The 5,282-nt window shown below is 42.3% G+C and overlaps 1 pseudogene; it reads right to left on the bottom strand.

Moving 5' to 3' along the window:
• LOC119532835 lies at positions 1–4,080 on the bottom strand (annotated as a pseudogene).
• Positions 4,081–5,282: the final 1,202 nt, after the last annotated feature.

Below are 5,282 nucleotides of genomic sequence, written 5' to 3'. Positions count from 1 at the left end.
TTACTGTGACTTCTCCAAAAATGCTTTGCAGCACCTAACACACTGATGGCACACTGTCTCAAAGTCGGAGTCGTTCCCATAATAGGGATCTTCAGTAATAAGTTGTTTTTGTGGATCATAACTCCCATGTAGTTCAATTTTCGCTTTGCAGTTTTTAACTTCACTACCTTTTCTATTCAAATCTCTCAGATTGCTTTCATCCATATATAGTATATAGTCACAGGTGGCAAAGTCTTCTTTGGTAACCTGCTGGGCCATGTGATTCATAGGAATATTATGCTTCTTCATGTAATTTTGCACTCGATAATCAGGATTTCCCATCTCACAAGTGGATGTTGTAGCACATCTATCCTCCAATTATCAGAAATATTTTGATCAGTTACAAGTTTTCTGAAAACTGCTTCTCTAATGGGTGGTTGACAAATGTTAGCCAGACATATGAATAGCACTGACTTGGGCAGCTGCACTGCTGTCTTCTCAGGAGCAAAGAGAGGCAGAGAGTGAGACCCGAGCACTTTCTTTTAGGCAGAGCATGGTGCTGGAAAAAAAATGGAAAAGGAGAAAAGTTTCTGAGCAGCACTGGGAAATGCTAACTAATGAGCATGCAGCACAGGGCTCCATAGGCTCCTGGAAGAGACCCCATGTTTGCCAGGGGTTCTGGAAGAAGCTGCCAGGAACATGGTATGTCAGGGCAGGAGGGGTTGGTAAGAGGTACCCAAGCTGCTCCCAGGTATAGGCACACATACAACTTAGCGCAAGGTAAAAGCTCTGTGCCTGTGAATTAATTCTTTGGTCTGGGCTAAGCCCAGGAAAATTGTACAGCAGAGTTGGGTGGGCAGTATGCTTAACCAAGAAGAGATTTCCTCATCTCGCACACTGTGCTAACTCATGATCCTCACAACCTATGCTTGGAAAGATCTGGACTAGAAGTCAGAGGATTTTGATTTTGCCAGCCACTGCTAATAACCTTTTCCCAGCCTAGGCCAAGCCGTTCTTTCCTGACAACTTGAGAAGCCCATTCTCTTAAACCCACCCTACTTCAGCTTCAGTCTGACCTGGAACTCTTTATTCTCCCTTACACTTGGGATCTCAGTTTTCTTAGCTATAAAATGAAGGAGTGAATGGAATGACCTTTTCCATTCACTTCAAGGTCCTGTAATTCTATATTTGTGTCAGAGACTGTAGATGCAAAATTGATTACTGCAAGAAACTACCTGTGAGAAACTCGTGGTCGTGCCATAAAGAGAGATGCAAGAAAAGGACCTTTGGTGGGTGGTCGGGAGGTAGGAGAAACGTCCCAATGAAGGAGCACCATGAGCAAAGAAGCAGACTGATATTCTAGTTTTGCCGAAACCTCATCTAGCAGAGCTTTCTTGAAAGCAGTGTCATGAAGCAGCTGAAACGTAACTTGACTATCACACAGCCTGGCTTTGAATCTAGACACGGCTGAACACTAACTGTATGACCTACGCAAATTACTTTAACATCTATACATTTTGATTTCCTCATCTGAAAAGTGGGTGTAATAATAATTAACATTCTCCCGACAGGACTGTTGTCAGGATTGAATGAGGTAATGTGTATTAGGCAAGGCAACATGGTAAATGCTTCACACATATTTGCTATTATTGAGATCATGAAGGGATTCTTTAAATCATTCAGACATCAGATAAAACATCTTCAGGAATTTTTCTCTTTTGCTGTTATTGGGAAAAGAAAAAAGTATGGAGGGAGAATAATAAAATATGTGCAAAAAGAAAGCTCTGTAGAGAAAACAATCATTTGCTAAAAGCTTGGCCCTGACCTGGAGACAGGTATAACAGATAAAACTCCCCAGATCAAATGTCTCAGAGGTATCACAATTCACCAATTCTATATTTAGGTGTCCATATGTTCCTTCTGGCCAGGATTTTCCACAAATACAGACATTTCAGTCCACACAGCATCAATTCTAAAAAAGATTTTCCTTTTAGGGGAGGGTGATGCTACAAAGCTTAATCAGTTCTAAGTGATTCTGAAATATTTTTTCAATTTACAGCAAAAAGGTCATCGTGGTGAATAAACATGGGGATTCTGCCCAGTGTCTAGGATTTAGCAGACTAACTCCCACTAATGTTAATGGAGCCATGCTGCCAAATCTCTAACCATCACCCCGGATATTTGCTCCAATCCCTTACTGTTGAGATTGAAATGTGTTTTTCAGATTAAAGACAATCCTGAGATGGGCCAAGGAGCCTCTGCATGGTCAGAAAGGGAGCATGAGGTTGATGTCCGGGAACCTGGAAGTGCTGGAAACAGTGCAATAGTGGGCTCTGTTGAAAGACTCTCTTCCCATAGTCTACCAAATTCAGGGCCACTTCCTTTGTCTGATGCAGCTCAAGGCCCTGCCTCACTTTCCAAACTCACTTCCTGCTAATTCTCTCTTTGAACTTCAGGCAAAATAAAATTCCCTAGATTCTTCAAATAAGCCCCAAGATTTTCTGCCACTGGTGAGTGTTTAGGTTGGTCCCTACCTCCCTCCTCTTCTACCAAGAAACCCATTTCAACAGCAACTTGTTGGTGAGATTTTTTTTTTTTTTTTGAACTGGCCCTCCACCAACTCACACAGATACACAGCAGATGCAGTATATCCCTCCTCAGAACTAAAATGCTCCCAGCCTTGACTGTGGTGCAGATCACATTCTGCCTTATGAAGATGTCTTATTCCCTCAGGTCACCTGTGGGCCCTATGAGGGATGGGACTTTCTATTTCCTGAAACAGCTAGTCCAGGTCCTTGCACACCATTGGTGTTCAGTTTAGCCACTGAATTGAACTGCAAGGCTTTCTCCTGCTTGGTTTCTTCGGAGCTTAGGCCTTTCAAGAAAAGGTGTTAGATGCTGGGGAGTTGGGGTATATTTATAGATGATAGATTATTTATGTCAAGTTAAATAAATGTGTTTTAGGATGCATCTCTAGTCTTTTGAGATGGCAGACAGGGAGAAGGTCCATTCCCTACAACTCCACTTGCCATGGCTGTCAGAGACAGACACTGGCTGGGTGAACAATGGATCCAATTCACAACGTGAGTCACATGTGATAATTGGCACCAGCATGATCGCAGAGGCCTCTTTATTGATATTCGTGTCCTTGCCTACAACCCTTGAGACCCAAAGATGACAAAAGCCACTGTGTACATTTTAGCCACAACTACTCATATAGGCCTGGTTCAATTGGTTCTGCTTTAGCTAACGTACACACTATTCAATATTTAGCAGTCTTCTAAATGAGCATAACTTTGGGTAGTCACAAAGCTAGATCACCATACCTGACTGAATATCAGGGCATTGGTCAGAGTGGGATTGATCATTTTTCCTTTGCCTGCTCTTGTTTTAATTTCTTCCCTCCAGATCTGGTGAACTCGTTATTTCTACTTTCTCCCTTTCCTCTCACTTGCCAAATCTAGGGGAGGCCCTTGAACCTTTTATCTAGCTATTCCATAGCACTTGATTTTAATAACAGACCCTCTTTCTTGAGATTCCATCTTCCTTAACTTTATGACACCATCTGCCACCTTCTCTTTTCTTTCCTAGGGCTGCGCTAACAAAGTACACAAACTAAGTGGCTTAGAACAACAGAAATCTATTGTCCCAGTTCTAGAGGCTTGAAGTCCAAAATCAAGGTGTTGGGAGGGCCATGCTTCCTATGAAACCTGTAGGGGAGAATCCTTCCTTGCCTCTTCTAGCTTCTGGTGTTTGCCAGCCATCCTTGGTGCTCCTTGGCTTGTAGAGGCATCATGGCCTCCTTCCCATGGTCTTCTCCTCCTCTTCTTATAAGCACACCAGTGATACTGCAGAAGGGCCCACCTACTCCAGAATGACCTCATCTTAACTTGAATAATCTGGAAAGACCCTATTTCCAAATAAGTTCACATCCACAGGTACCAGGGGTTAGAACTTCAGCACATCTTTTTTGGGGGAGACAATTTAACCCATGACAGCTAGCTAATTTTGTACAACCTCCTTCCTGGGCTCCTCCTCCTCTCTCCATTCTATTGGTTGTATCCATAGTCAGCCTCTCACCTCTATGGAATTCTCAGCCATGGCCACTGAATCAGCTCCCAGAGCCCTGAAAATTGTGTTAGTGTTCCATTTATAGGGTCTCATCACTAACTTGCTATTCAAGTTAAACACGGGCAGTTCTGGTCTAAGAACTGGCTCTGACCTTTCCCTCCTTTCCTCCAAATATCTGATCTCATCATCTTATGCCAATGTTGTTCTCAACCCTGACTATACATCCGAATCTCCCAGGAGTGGGAAAATAAAAAATACAGGTGCCTGGGAAACAGCATCAGAGATTCTAATTTAAGTGGTCTGGGGTATTAGTATTTTTTTTTTTTTTTAATATCAACTGATGACATCTGCAACCAGAGCTGTGAACCACTATAACTGGAGAATATATTTGAGGATCACCAAATACTATAATTCACCAGTTGTCAAGCTTTAGTGTGTGGAAACATCACTAGGGAACTTGTCAAAATGCAAGTCCATGGAGTCCACACTCAGAGATTCAGATTCATAAGTTCCAGGTCATCTAATCAGATGATCCTCTGGCCATATCTCTTCCCTATCCCCTACTCCCCACCATTGAAAGATCATCTGAATCTAACCAGTGCAGGCACTGGCTTGACTAACTGGCCTCCTGGCTCTCAGATTCACCTGGCATTCCTTAAGCACCGTTATGGTCTAAGTGCTTTCACACATATTATCCATGCTCTCTTGTCTTCTGCCTACGCCTTGGATTTTTTGTAGGGCCTGATATTCTTTTTTCCATTCCTCTAGTAATAACTTGTTTCTCCTTAACAATCCTTCTACCAGTCCAGTGTGGACCATGAGTGCTCCCCAGAAAAGGAGGAATGGAAAAGAACTGGATCAAATGTTGCAGGAAGTCACCACTGTCCAGGATCTCATGGGAGAACCCACACTGTTTAATAAACCTCAACTTCACTGTCTCTCACACCCTCCTAGCTAGTATCCCAACACCATCAGTTCTTCCTCATAAAATCACAAGTCCTGCCTGGCTTTACCTGAGAAACTATTACCTGTGATTATCAGTAATTAACCTCTGGGAAACTGAAGGCTTGGCAGGTCAAGAAGAGGATCTTCACTTTTATCACATACCTTTTTGTACTATTTGAATTTTTTTTTAAAAAAGACTGTAAGTATGCATTACTTTTAAAATTAAAAAATTATTTCATTTTAAAATGACTTCCCCTCTTCATTGTCATCCCCTGTAATAATAACTT

The sequence above is a fragment of the Choloepus didactylus genome, chromosome 4, assembly GCF_015220235.1.
Source record: "Choloepus didactylus isolate mChoDid1 chromosome 4, mChoDid1.pri, whole genome shotgun sequence".
Lineage (NCBI taxonomy): Eukaryota > Metazoa > Chordata > Mammalia > Pilosa > Megalonychidae > Choloepus > Choloepus didactylus.
This window is presented reverse-complemented; position numbering and strand designations above follow the sequence as displayed.